Here is a 15118-nt window from a genome sequence, read left to right as displayed (position 1 = left end):
AGTGCAGTGGGCTCGACAGCCCTGTCAGACCACCATCAGGGCGGAAAGAACTGTGACGCACACTGCCCTGTGCCCTTGCTCTGCTTGTTGGCTGTCACATGAGAGGAGCCCATGGTTACTTAAGACCGTAGACTCACGTGCCTCTGTGCTGTCAAATGAGCAGGGCTGGACTTTTCGGTTTCTGTCCAGCACCCACGTTCCTTGAGTCTTCAGGCGGTTAGGTGGTTTAAACTTTTCCCTTCACCTGTGGAGTCGTGTTGAGCTGATCCGTCCTAGGGGGCTGCTGGGGAGCTGAGGGCTTCTGAAATGGGTCGAGGAATCCCTTGCTGTCCGGATACTTCTCTAGCACAGTGGTTCTCAGACTTTTTGGCACCAGGGACTGGTTTTGTGGAAGACAATTTTTCTATGGACTGGGGTGGGAGGGTTGGTTTCGGGATGATTCACATGCATTACATTTACTGTGCACTTTATTTCTATTATTGTTACATCAGCTCCAGCTCAAGTCATCAATCATCAGATCCGGTGGACTGGGGCCCCCTACTCTAATGAGAGGGCTTCCCAGGTGACTCAGTGGTAAGAATCCACCTGCCAATGCAGGAGATGCGGGTTCCATCCCTAGGTCGGGAAGATCCCCTGGAGGAGGGCATGGCAACCCACTCTAGTATTCTTGCCTGGAGAATTCCATGGACAGAGGAGCCTGGCAGGCTACAGTCTATGGTGTTGCAAAGAGTCGGACACGACTGAGCACACAATCTCTAACGGGATCTCCTAAAGGCCATGCTTATTGCTGGCGAGAATGATTGGGCAGGAACTTGTTTGGTACTTTTTCATCAGTTCCTGTGTCTTGCTGGACAAGGGAGATGTGTGGTGAGCTGCTTGAAGGTCCTTTTACTTTTAGATGAAAACAGACTAAGTTTTGACATTGCATTCTTTGGTTGTCACTTCAGTGGCATAAATGATCTTAAAGGTATCCATTGGTAGGTGGCATATGATTGTAAAAGAAAACAAATGTAATAGCATTTCCTCTGGCCTCATCTCTTCTTCATGTTGCAGCCCTCTGTGCCCAAACAGCCCCTTAAAATTTGTTTTTATGTCTCATATTTCCTGAACCTGTCAAAAACACTTTCATCCATGAAAATGTTTTTATGATGCCATATCATCTTTATTAATTCTTTTGCTACCTGAATTAAATTTTACTTGCTGAGGTGGAGGATTAGGAGATAGAATTGCCTCATTTAAGAGCATTATGCTGACTCTGAGTCTCATGCCTCATCAAGGAAGAGACCCACTTACAGCTCTTCGCGTTATTCTTTGTATTTGGACATATTTCCTAATTTAGTCCTAATGCGCTTGGCATTCAGCAGCAGGTTGTATTAAGCAGCATGTGACATGCATCCTAATCAGGGGACATGAGTGAAGTAATCCAGGAGGCTGGGTGTGTTTGACAAGGACCCTGGCTTGGCGCTGCCTCCTCAGCTTACATCACACTGGAAAACAATTGCTAACGTCTCTTAAGATAATCATTCCCCATACACAGACGTGAAAAGACTCTGGACTGGTTATTGCCCACATCACAGGTTGAAATACCTGTCTGGGAGAGCCTTTGGTATCCATCGCAGTGCTCATGGATCCTGGCTCCATTCTCCATACCTACACTAGCATATGAAATCTGTCATCCTTTTTGTTCAAGGTTCCATTCCAGAAGAGAACTAAAAACAGTATTTTACCAGCAGGATGACTAATTTGAAATTTAAAGTTCACAAAGTAAATAAATGTCTCATTTCCCCTTTACTTTCTCCTTAAACCTTTAATATTTTTCATATTTATTTACTTTCTGCTTGGAGAAGTTTAAGAAAACAGCACTCAGAGACCCATTTTCTGGATTTTTAGTGATGTTGCCAAAGGTCCCACTTCTGTTGCTCAAGATGCTGTCATTAACCACTGCTCACTGAACACATACTACATGCTGGATTTCTGATTGTGCTGGAAACAGTGATGTCTCAAAACATGACATCTGCCTCGGGGCTCACCGTCTTGTGGGCTTTAACAGCAGTGTGGCAGATGCAGAGATGGTTTTCTCCATGTTGAGATGGACATGAGGTCATAGGGAGACCTTCACAGTGTATTTGCCGGATTCCAGAGTAATTATAGAAAACTGCATAGATGAAGACATAGATGAGGATTGAACATTCATATGCATTTTGTACATGTTTTAATATCAAAATATATCAGTAATCGGCATAATTGTTAGTATATTGTTAAAAATGAATAGTTTTCACATCTTTGTAAAAACCTTGAAATGCCTCTGTAGAGCCCCAGGGCTTCTCAAGACCCGTCTCTGAGTTAGAGACCTTTGGGGACCCGACCACCTCTCGGATTCTCTACACCCGTAGTGGGTAATTCTGCAAAACCTGTTTTTGGAAAGCTGCCACTTGTAGAAGCTGAGAATGCTTTAGGATCTCTAGCGGTCCGGAACCACTCCAGGGAGAGTGTGAGGAAGTTACTAAAAGTGAATATAGGGAAAAGTATTTTCAGCTAAGTCAGGCAGTGGTATAACCACTGGGGACGGAGCAAGGGTTTTAGTCATATAAGCCTTAGGCAAGTTGCTTAAGTGCCTCAGGCTTCCCATTTGGAAACGGGAGAATACCTGGGGAGAGCAGTAGTGTGCTTATGGCTGGTGCTCAGTACCTGTTCAGACTCCTCCTCCGCCTCCCCACCCCCACCAGCTTTGGGTCAGAGTTCATCAGGAAAGCCCGGGCGAGGGGACCAGTGCAGAGGCATCAGGCCTGGAGGAGGGTTTCCGGGCGCTGGGGTGGTCCAGGTGGGCTGGAATACCGGTGGGGTGGGCGGGTGTGGGAGCGATACTGAAGCCACGTCTGCAGTCCCAGCAGTCCGTGTGCATCACAGGGTTCATTTTCCCAAGAGCTGTTCTGAGAGAAGGCATGTAGAGTAGGGAGGGCCAGGGGAGCTTGGCCTCTGGCAGGATGAACGCGGGAAGTTAGTGCGTGTGCTGAGTCACCTTGTGAACCATCACTTTGAGACGTGGAGCCTTGTCCAAGAGGACTGGCACTGTGTCTTAGTGTCTTCTGTCTTCACTCACGCTGGCATCGTTTTGTTTATCTGTGACATTCTTACCATTTTCTGTTTCTAAAAAAACATTGATCTGTATTCTCAAATCACTGAGTACGTTTACAAGATCATTACGGTGACATATGTGATGATCATTTCCTTTTTTCTCATTTGTTTTTGAATTAAGAGTTGAACTGTGATGATCATTTCCTTTTTTCTCCTTTGTCTTTTGAAATAAAACTTAGAGTTTTATTTAGGGCCTAATTTTTCTAATGGCTTTCTTGATTATTTACATGGAGTCCTGGTTTATCATCCCACAGCCATGGGAGAGAGTGAACTTGGAGTTATCTTGCATTTATGTCAACTTCTCAGTACATGTGGCTTTCATTTCTTCCTGACCGATGAGGAGCAACAAGGTTTGTTAGGGTTAGAAATCAGCTTGTTTTTCCAATTAATGAAGATCAAGGGGGGCTGTCAGAAATGTTTGCCTTTGCCCACAACAGGAACAATGACATTGTACAATAGGCCGCAGACTTTCCATGTACATACGTCCAGACAGTTGAGACAAATGGTGTTGGTTTGGTCAAGGGCAGGAGAAGAGGGCACACAGAAAACGGCCTGAATTTCAGAATATTTAAGAGGTTTTACTGTTTTCAGGTTCACATGGCAGCTTAAACTAGACTCAGGAAAATATTACAAAGTGGAGGGCTTTTGCTTTTTATTCAGTACATAGATGAATATGATTTATTAATTTGCCCAGCACTTCAGTCTATAAGGCACTGTGTTAGAGAGTGGGTTTATAATTAACCTATCAATTATTGAGTTGCAGATGCATTCTTCTAATGGACACAAAGTTGCTCTCCCAGTGTGTTACTAATTTACAGGGTAAATCTAGTTCTGTAGATGGACAAAGGAAGCCCCAGCTGAGTCTACATGTAAGCGGTCACATTCCAGATGCAGGGCCTTGGTGGGTTCTCAGTGAGGCCCGGCGTCTCTGCCACGTGCAGGAGGCAGCTCTGCCGTTACCTGGTTCCAGCCTCGGCTCACCTCCCCGCTGCAGATGCGGAACTGATGGCTTGGATGGGGACCGGATTCGATGCACGGGTTTCTTTGGCTCCTAGCCTCTAGCCTCGGACCCTCTGGCCCAGGCTCCACCTCTTTCCCTGGCGGCTTCTCTGCACTGTTTCCTTAGGGTGTGAACTCTTATCTCCTGTTCACAAGTTGTAAAATATATGTTGAAAGTGACGTGAGAATACTTCTTCCCTAGCCCCCCTGCCTCACCCACCTCTGCCCTTTCCTGGCTTTTGGGCTCTTGTACCACCTGTCAGTGCCCCTCCTCGTGGTCCATTTGGTTTTGTCAGAGCAGTGGCTGCATGCTGAGGAGTGTAGACGAGGCCCTGGTGCCCACCTTCTGCCTGGCCTTGGTTCCTGTTCTCCACACCTCCAAAGGGAGCCCCTTGCTCCAGCCAGGCATGTGCAGTACGGAGGATGCTGTTTCTTCCCCTCCTGTCTGCTCATGTCCTCTCAGGGAGTCCACCCAGTGTCCCCTTTGAGAAGCAGCCTTACTCGCGGTGCTGGCTCTCAGTGAGCGCCTCCCCTTCCCGACCCTTAGGTGCACAGGCCCCGCGTCGCACACTGCCGTGTTGTCACTGCCCAGCCCAGTGCTGTCTTAGCCAGACGGCCGCCAGCTGGGAGGCGGGGAGTGAGGATTCAGAGCTGAGCACCACTGCTTTAAGGTCGGAAAGTCTTTTTGGCTTGAGAAGCAGGGTTGGTGCAGGGCAGGGGTTCTCAAACACCAGCGAATCGCAGAAAAATACAGATCTTGGGCCTCCACCCCTCAGGCTTCTGACTCAATGAGTCCAGGGGTGGGGGGAGTGCCTGAGGCTCTGCCCTGTGCTGCTGATGCTGCTAGTCCGGGGGTCGCATTTTGAGCACCCTGAGGTGGAGGTTTAGGATGATGGGCTTAGAGGTCTTCCCACCTGGCCGTGAATTCTAGTTTCAGAACTTCACTGTGTAAGTGACTTGACCTCTCTACACCTCCGCTTCCTATTATAAAGGGAGTAAAATCGTGGTACCCCCCTTATGGAATTGTGGGGATCAGGTGGGGTGAGTGACTGCACTGTCCCTTATTGGGACATAGAGGACACTGTAACTATCAGCCATTATTCATGACTATTTTTGCAGGAAAAGGAAAAAGCTTGTCATATGGTGCCATATGGTCAGGCAAACACTGACCTGGAAATGAGACGAGTTGGGCTCTGCCTCGTGCATCCTGGGCTGCTGTTACCTGTGTCATGTGGGGCAAGTTACTAATATTTAAGCTACTTTAAGGCTCAATTTCTTTATGCACAAAATGTGTACGGTGATGTTAGTCTTCCTTTACTGGTTGTGAGAACCAAATGGAGTGATATTCTGACAGGATTTGTGTGAAAAGACTATCATGATGATTGTTAACAGCTAATATTCGTCTTTACGTACAAGACCCTGCTGAGCACGTTTGTGCTGACACCAACATGGACCATACGGTGTCGTTGAAAGGTTGTTAGATCTTAAGGGTGTGAAGGGAGCTGGGGCGGACTATGCGCCCTCCATCAAAGGCCCCAGAAGTTGACTGTGGTTTTTCATGCTCCTCTGTCAGCTGACTGTATCCACCTTCTGCCAGTCTACCTGCTTGTAAGCCTTTGTTCAGCCTCAACTTGGGGCCAAATGAGGAGTTGCCAGGCCAGTTGAAAATTGATGCCCAAGCCACAGACTGTGCCGACCTTCATATACAGTGTGAATCTACAGGTTCACAGTGTTGTTACACCACAGTCGTCTCACTTGCACTCTTCCCAGTTAAAAAGTAATGTCCCAGTTGTCTTGAATTTTGAAGCCTTCATTTTGTAGTCTGCAGCCTAGGTTTTCCTCCCTCTACAAGCACAGATTTAATGATAACCTTCTTTCTCACAGGGCTGTGATTAGTTACATGTGAAGTGCTCTGAAACTGGGCATGCACACTCTTCATTATGATGAGGCCTGTTGGGTGTGTGAAAGGACGTGAGGATTTTCAGCTTTGAGTTACATGCTTGCGTAGCAGTTACAGTCTCCTCACTGCACTGAATGCTCTGACAGTGAACATCTCCTGTTCATTCCAGGTTCCCCAGTGACCCGTTGTTTTGCTAGTCATAGCTCTTCACCTTCTTCTAGCACAAGGACACAGACTGTCTACACAGATCCCTGAAGCAGGGCAGAGAGCCGTTCTCGGCTCCGTCCCAGAGTACACCTGCCTTCCTCTATTATTTCCAGCATCTGTGGATGTAGGGGGATGGGGAGAGATTGGACCACAGGCTGGCCTGCGTTGTCACCCGAGCATGCTCTTGCTCTCTGGGTTCTTTTCAGGCTTAGGTCACAATAGGTGTCGGCTTGGCCTCGCTCTGGCCCTTTGTAGACATCTGCCCACATCACAAAGCCCCACGTTTGGCACGGTCTGTGGCGATTGGCAGTGGCTTCCCAGGCAGAGTCCAGTCCTGGAACAGCGGGGGTTGCAGGTGCATTGGCGCGTGGTGGTGGGGCGCGCACGCGGGCCTTGCCTACCCAGCGCCTGGCGCCGCTCAGCAGCACCGTCCCATCCCTGAGATATCTTGGCCTCGTGGGCTTGTCACTCCAATTAAAACTTAAACATGAAAACAGCCTGGGCTACTGCTCCCTTTGTGCGCCGTTTGAGGGTGGACTGTGCCAGAAGCATGTCATGGAGATTGTCGCGGGGCTGCTGCGGCCGAGGGATCTGTGCTCGTGTCAGGGGTCCATTTCTTCAGCTCGGCAGCTTGTGCTTGCCGCTGCTGAAAGCGCCTGAGAGGCAAGCTTTTGTCTGCCAGCAGAGTCACCTTTGGGGTGGTGGTGAAAGTCATTTTCCACATGTTCACAGATACGCCGCCTTACCAGGCCTCACGCGCTGACTTATCTCTGGCAGGGACTTACAAAATAGTCTCTCTGGCTGATTGTCAAAAATTACATCATATCGGAGTAAACTGCTTTTAAATCAGACATCCATTATTCATGTATATTAACTGCTTTTTTATTTTTTTATTGGCTGTTTTGTGTATGATTTACTCTTTTCTCACCGGCTTGCCCTCCCAGCCCAATTGTCTGTCTTTCTCATCGTTTTTTTTTTTTTTTAAATCTTAGCTCATCTGTGGATTTATAGAGGCGATTCACTTAGCTTAGTATGTGAACATCGATAAGCAGACCCTGCATTTTTTGTAGTAAAATTTTTGACCCCGTTTCTATGGGTCATATTATGTCAGGTCAGGAGATCAACCTGGGTTGTTCACATGAGTAAATTCTGCCCCAAAAGTGAGAGCTCTTTTTCTTTTGTATCTTTTTTTTTAAGTGAGCATTACTAGTCTTGTACTTTAAGATCTGTATTGAATGAAACTGTGCCTCCCACTTAGATGAAACTGTACTCCCACTTACAAACCAGCTAAATATTTTGCTGTTGGTGGAAAGCAGTTTGGTTTAATGTGTTCATTTGTATTTGTGGCGCATATCTTTAATGTAAGGCCAGTGTATCGTTTGCCTATAATCAACACATGCAGAAATGTGCAGCAGTTCCGCACTCTTTCATCAAAGGTACACCACGCCCATCCTGTGTGCCAGACACAACCATACAGGTATCCAAGACACAGACCGCATTTCTGGAGGCCCCCACGCACCTGGCATCTTTGTGCTCCTGGTACATTGCCCTGATGCTTGGCACTTGACTGTTTGGAATAATAAGGACTAGATGGAGTTCGTTCTGTTTATTTAACCCCAAATCAGAATTGCGGTGGTGTACAGTCAACACTCATGGACTTCCATGCACATTTACCTTATTCTTTGCTCACTGCGCCTCCTGGCATTTTAGACCTTTTCTTCTGAAATGATTTTACACCTTTCAAAAGTACATTTTTCATTGAAGATCTCGTGACCACAAGTGCTGTCTCTGTTTTTATCCCAAAGCATTTTTATTTCATACTTTTTCTTGAAAGGTGGTTTCACCAGTCCTTTGTCATTCCAGGATGGATAGGTGTTTTCTCTCAGACCTTTGAAGAGATGATTAATTTGTCTATGGCCATACCACCCTGAACACGCCTGATCTCGTCTGAAGAGGTGATTAGTTTTGACTTCCACTGATGTTAACTGAGAGGTTAATTTTCAGTCCCACTTAGGACTCTTTCTCTTCTTTTGGCTGCTTTTTCCTTGTCTTTAATTTTCTGTGGTTTCTCTCTACTGTTTCTAGGTGTGGATTTAGTTTTGTTCTCCCTGTTAGGGATTTTCTGGCACTTCTTTGCTTTCAGTTGCAGAAAGTTCTCAGCCATTGACTTGTCGAAATTTGCCCTCCCTCATTCTCTCTATTCTGTCCTGAACTCAGGTTAGATGTGTGTTAGACGAAACTACTTTACCTTCTCTGCCCTCCCCCACCCACTCATCTTTTCCATCTCCGTATCTATCTGTTGCACCCTGAATAATTTCTTCATCTGTCTTGTAGTTCACAAATTCTCTCTTGAACTCTTAATTACTTGTTTAACTCATCCATTGATTTTTTTTTTAATTTCTAGAAAGTTGTTTTGCTTTTCAAAGCTACTTAATCAAACTTGCCGCTTTGACCCCTCACTCTCTTTTATTTCTGTAAACATTTCCAGCATGCATATTTTTCTTCATCTGATAAACATCTGATGTCCTTAGAAGCCTGATTCTTCAGGTTTATGTCTCTCACTTATAAAGAGTTGTTTCTCTCTTTGGAAAAAAAAATTTTTTTCCTTTCCTGTTCTTTTTTTTTTAATTGAAGTACAGTTGATTTGACACTTGTCTTAATAGACGTTTCAGGATGTGCTTTTACCACGTACATGTGTGTGTGCCCAGTTGCGTCTGAGTCTTTACAACCCCATGGACTATAGTTCGCCAAGCTCCTCGGTTTCGTATTTTCTGTGCAAGAATACTGGAGGGGGTTGCCATTTCCTTCTCTAGGAAAAATAATTTTTTGTTGTTTTTAAGAATTGTGAACTCATACTTGGCTGATCTCAAGTTGTAGATCTCCTGCTGGACCTGGGTTGAGAGGGTCTTCCTCCTGTCAGTATTCTGCCAGCTACCAGGAACCATGTTACCGACATGAAAATACTTTAATTACTAGCCCTGGAGTCTTTTGGCCCTGCAGGTCATATGACTTCAAACCCCCAGCCTGTGTGAGGGTTGCAGGCCCAAGGGCAACCAGTTTCCATCCTGAGCTGAACCTGCAGGAGGCTCTGTTTACCAGTGGATAGAGTTTTGCTCCTGGCTCACTTTTTGCCAAGTGTACTTCACTCTCCAAGGGCCCCAGATTCAGGCAGACTCCACAGTGCTGGCTCCACCTGGCTCTGGCTGGAGACTGTGCCCGTTTCCCGTGTTTTCCAGGCTCCTGACCCCAGCAGACGTTCCCCAGAGCAGCCCTTGACCTGAGTGCTGCCTCCCCTTCTGCTTATTGTGCTCTTTCTGTCTCTGGCTCCTTGGAATTTCTCAGATTTTGTAGTTAAACAGGACATTTGAAGAATGTTTAATAGATTGAATCTTAACCAGCCATCCTCAGTGTTTGAAACAGGATGGTTTTCCAGACACTCTGTGTGCCGTGTTGTCAGAGGTGGAACCTGGGGCCTGGGTACAGCGTGGGAGTTCTAGAATCTGGATATTGTGGAGAGAGAGCTATGGAACCTTCTGTTTGGAGCACAATGAAGTGGTTCCTTTGTGCAAGCTGGCAACAAGATTAGACGTGCAGGGATGGGGGAATATGTTAGGCCAAACAAGGCCTATCTGAGTATTTATTGTGTGCCAGACCATGGTAGAGCTTCCCAGGTGGCTCAGTGATAAAGAATCCACCTGCCAATGCAGAAGATACGGGTTCGATCCCTGAGTTGGGAAGATCCCCTGGAGGAGGAGATGGTAACCCATTGCAGTATTTTTGCCTGGAGAATCCCCATGGACAGAGGCCCTGGTGGGTTGCAATACATAGGGTCGCAAAGAGTTGGACACACCTGAGCGACTGAGCAGACATGCAGACGGTGCTAAGCCCTGGGTTTGCCTGATAATCATGTAGTTCATGTGCGGGCACTTACAGAGTACCGGGCGCTTGCTGGGTCCTTCGTCAGTGCTGCAGGAATAAATGATAGGGTTGTTGCCCCAAGGAGCCTTCGTCTAGGACAGTGTTAACAGCGTGTGGCCTGGCGCTTCATAACAGAGCCTCGGCTGCTCTGTAAAGTCAGTCTCCTCAGTGACCCTCTTGCCCTCCAGCGTTTGAGAACCACGGGTCTGGGGAAAAGTCGGAGGAAGCAAATGCACAGTTCTAAATGGCACCTTGGGAACACCGGATGGGGTGGGCTGCATAGATGGTAGATACCTTCAGCACTGATAGGAGGGCTAAACTCTGCTAAGGGCTCAAAGAGAATACAAGATAAGCTTGATTGGGATGGAAGAGAAGAGAGCATGAGGCTCTACTTTCTAGAGTTTGGCTTCTTAATCATGACTTTCCCTCAGAAGAGTATATATGGTAGTGACGGAGGAGAGTCGTTAGAGATCAGAAAAGAAAGTAGGTAGACTGTCATCTCCACGGAGGGCAATCAGGTCTTCTCCCTGTGACTTTTGTCTTTCACTTTGCTGCAGTCCAGCACAGCATCTCCTCACCTTTCCTCTCTGTCGCTTCTCCTTTTTAAGATGGTGGCAGACAAACTATCTTTATTTCACACTTTTTAAAAAGCTATAGCCTTACAAGGAAGCCTTCTGACCACTCCTCACCTCTTTGGAAAGGCAGACAAGCCCTATATGAGTATTTCTTGTGTACGAGACTGTGGTAGGGCTTCCCAGGTGGCTCAAGTGGTAAAGAATCCACCACTTGAGAAGCTCCCCTGGAGAAGGAAATGGCAACCTATTCCAGTACTCTTGCCTGGGAAATCCCATGGACCGAGGAGCCTGGTGGGCTACATACAGTCCATGGTGTTGCAGAAAGTTGGGCACAACTGAACAGGGTCTGGAGGAGGTGAGCCTGCTGCTTAGGGTGACATTGGTAGTGGTGTCATGCCTTTGACAGATGACATGGAGTAGTTTGAGGAAGACTCACTGTTTTTGGTAAACTTAAAGTACAAATGGAGTTCCTTTCTTCAGTCATTAGCGCGTGACCACAAGTTTGGGACTGCAAGGCTCTGTAATCTCTTCAGAACTGTTTCTGTACACAAATGGTTCCTGTTTCCTAATGAGGGGAATAGCAGTCCCAGATTTCAGAAATGTTTGCAGCTAAACCCAGGTCTGACTGAGTGTAGTTGACCTGCCTTGAGCTCACTCCACTGCAGGGACAGAGCCATTTCTCATCCCTTTCCTTCAGGGTCTGTTTGGAAAGCCAGTGCTAGATACACTAGCTGGTCTGGGTTACACCTGGGAGGAGCAGGGTTTGCCTGCACCAGGGTGTTGCCTGAGGTTTCCCCATGTTGGGCCTGTGGCTGCCACCTCCATCCTGACTGTACTGCTGCCCCTCCTGTGACATCACCACCTTCTAGGACACGGTGGAAAGGTGGGTCTCCTCAGAGAGGTGAGTCCCACAAACAGGGGAGTGGGACAGCTGGTGGCCGCATGCAGCTGGTGAAGAGGTGGGTTGTTTCAGCTGGCAGCCCGCCAAGGCTCCTGCACATCACCCACCCTCCCTGTTCATTCCAGTGCCTGCTGCATGAGGAAGAGTCATCAACATTTGTTGACTGACTGCAGAAAGAATTACAAATTAAGGGTAATTGTTATTTACTTTGTCTAAAAAAATTAGAAACAACTCAGGTATCCACCAATATGGAATTATATATCCATGACAAATTCTGTGCAACCTTTAAAAAGGAAAAGATCAACTTATTAATAGGTACTGATAAAGAAAGATCTCTCATGTTATTTAGTAGGAAAAACAAGTCACAGAACAATAATCCCATTGAAGAAAAAAACAATTTGATACACATAGAGAGTGAGAGAAAGGGAGCAACAGACAAGACAGACGTGGGTATAGAAAAAGTCTAGCAGCGCCCAGTCAGCGAGACAGGCTCCGAATCCACAGATTCAACCCATCCCAGGTTGAAAATATTTAAAAAGATATTCTAGAAAGTTCCAAATGGCAAAACTTGAATTTGCTGAGCACCAGCAGCTATATACCCAGCATTTTCATTGTGTTAGTTGTGTAAGTAATACACAGATGAGAAAATGTAAGTTACATTCAGACACTACACCATTTTATCTAAGTGTGGGCACATTTTGGTATCCGGGAGTCTCAACCCCCATGGATACCGAGGGACAGCTAGCTGTATACACTGAACTGTTAAAGTGGCTCTTTTTGAGAGATGGATATGCAGAAGGTTACAAGTTTTTGTTACATGATTTTGTTGTGTTAGAACTTGTTATATATTATGTTTGCAATCAGAAAATTTTTTTTTGAAATTTCAGAGAAATTAAGTAATTGACAGAAATGAAAGTTAGGATTTTAAGAGTAGGGTTTGTAGAAATACTTTAAGATCTCTAAGATGGAAAAAAGGAAAGTCGCTCAGTCGTGTCCGACTCTTTGCGACCCCATGGACTGTAGCCTACCAGGCTCCTCTGTCCATGGGATTTTCCAGGCAATACTACTGGAGTGGATTGCCAAAAGCAAAGTGCTTTTTAAACAATGCTTGCTGCCCCGAGGTGCCCTCTCCATCTACCTGGAAACCAGAGAGAAAAGAGTAAACCCCACAGTGTCCAGAGACCCCACACTGCCTCTCCTGCACTTTTCTTTGTAAAATAGACAACAGGTTCAGTTCTTCTGGACAATTCTTAAAGAAACATCCAACTCCTACAAAAATTTGCTCTGTAGTCACTATTTAAGCCCTTTTATGATGTACTCTTGGTACTTCAAAGAAAAAAAATCCCCAGCAACATCTATTGATTTGGCGGTCACATTAGTGCAGAACATTTTCTCCCAAGATTTTAGCTACGGGTCATTTTTTCCCTCTTTCCAGCATATCCATACACCTCTGAGAGCGAGTCAAGTGGCCAGGGGTTGAGACTCACCCAACTAGGGCAATAAAGAGAAAAATTAGTCTAATGCATGGCTTTAACAAGAGGGAGAGCGTGAGCATGAATAATTAATCTCACTAGTCTGTGGCAATCAGATAAAATGAAGTCCCATTTGCTCAACCTTATTAAAAGAGAGAGAGCATGGGAGGGAGAGGGAGATGGTAAAGGTCGTTGAGGGACTCGTAACGTGGGAAGAACCGCCTCTGAGATGGGTAATGTGTTTTCTAATCTCTGTGGTCTTTAACTAAACGTAATGGTCAAGGTACTCTTCTGGTAGTTCTGATTTGTTGAATTATTAAACACTTTAGAAAACCCTTGACTCCTGACTACTAACTTAGACATCTTTATGATGAATTTTTGGAGAGGAATTAGATCCCACTGTTTCATTCAGAAACGACCTGTCCTCTTGCAAAAAAAAAAACAACTTCCAGAAAAAGTAAAGACATAGGGATAGACTCAGTATCAGATTTTAATTCTTCTATTTACTGAGGACATTTCTTCCTGCTGTCGATGTTGAAGTATTTTAAAAACAAGAGATTGAGTCCAAGTCCTATTGAAAACTCTACAGTGATATGTAAGTGTGGAATGTTACTTTAAAGTAGACCAGGAGATTGCTGGTGTTTTTTTTCCCCTCCCTCTAGGAACTAATTTTTATGCGGTTTTTAGGATATTCACCGTAGACAGCAGATTTGATTTATTTCTAGGTCCACATAATCCTATTTTGGATATTTTATAGTTGAAGTTTTCTCAGAAACTTTATTTTCAACTGCATGAAATAAAAATAAAATTTAGTGTGTTCTCTATAGTCTTTGTGGATTAAGAAGGCATTTTACATTTTGAAATTGCCCTCTCTCCTTTCAGATACTATGAGCAATAGTTTCTTAGGAATTTCCAAAGATTCAGTTCTTATAAATGTATGTTGACAGTGAGATCGATAGTTTTCAAGGTGGGGTCAGTTTATTAACCTCTCAATTCTGAAATATGAATCTGTATACTGATAATTGGTAAGTGTATAGGTTAACAAAAAAATAGCATATCATTTTCATGTGTGTGGTGAGAGGAGACTCTCTATAAAATATTACATTAAAACTGTTGAGTTCAGTGATGAATTTTAACCCCATGATCAACAGAATACAATGTATGCTCATATGTGTGTGTATGTGTGTGTAAATGAAGAGGCTTTTGAACTGTGAATTCTGGGGCAAGTACTGTGTCTTCAGTACTTAATAACAGTTACTGACCCATAGTCAGCACTTAATGTTAAATGAATTACTTTTTAATAAGAGACTTAAATAATCTTCAGAAAGGTTCCTTATGAATCATCCTCCCTGGCCCCCTTTTTTGCTGGAGAGAAGGTGTGCATGCATGCTCAGTCACTTCGGTTGTATCCGACTCTTTGCAACCCTGTGGACTATAGCCCACAAGGCTCCTCTGTCCGTGGGATGCTCCGGGGAAGAATGCTGGAGTGGGTTGCCATGTCCTCCTCCAGAGGGTTTTCCCGACCCAGGAATCGAACCCAGGTCTCCTGCATTACAGGCAGATTCTTTATCCACTGAGCCACCCTGGGAAGCCCGGGAGAAGAGGCAGTGTTCAAATATAATGAATACATTGTCTGGAGACCAAGAATACTTTATTAGCTGCCTCCATACCTTATGGAACAGAGCTTCCTATTATCAAGTGGATGTGACTGAAGAGAGCAGTGTTGGGGAGTATCAGTTGTATCTCAAAAGAAAATTTTTTTTAATGTTTCAAATAGGACTTTGTGTTTTAGTTTGTCATTTAAAGGAGTCATCTAGTGGTTAACTCTGCAAACTTCGTCTTCCTTAATACTTCTGCTGTTCGTTCTTTTACCTGTTGTGGTGTAAATACAGAGGGGGAAAAAGAGATAACCCATGCCGGCTTCTTGTTAGCCTCCCCTATTATGTACTCAGAAGCAGTGAGCCTTAGTTGGTTTCCATTGTTAGGAAATTGGGATGCCTAATTTCCCCAC

At 45.3% G+C, this 15118-nt stretch overlaps 1 protein-coding gene across 1 annotated transcript in view; it reads left to right on the top strand.

Annotated features, from left to right (window-relative positions):
* Nucleotides 1-15118, top strand: part of FBXW8 (F-box and WD repeat domain containing 8) — a 113551-nt gene that overhangs the window by 80878 nt on the left and 17555 nt on the right. The window lies entirely within an intron of this gene.

Source organism: Bison bison, unplaced genomic scaffold (assembly GCF_000754665.1).
Source record: "Bison bison bison isolate TAMUID 2011002044 unplaced genomic scaffold, Bison_UMD1.0 scf7180017864495, whole genome shotgun sequence".
Taxonomy (NCBI): domain Eukaryota; kingdom Metazoa; phylum Chordata; class Mammalia; order Artiodactyla; family Bovidae; genus Bison; species Bison bison.
This window is presented reverse-complemented; position numbering and strand designations above follow the sequence as displayed.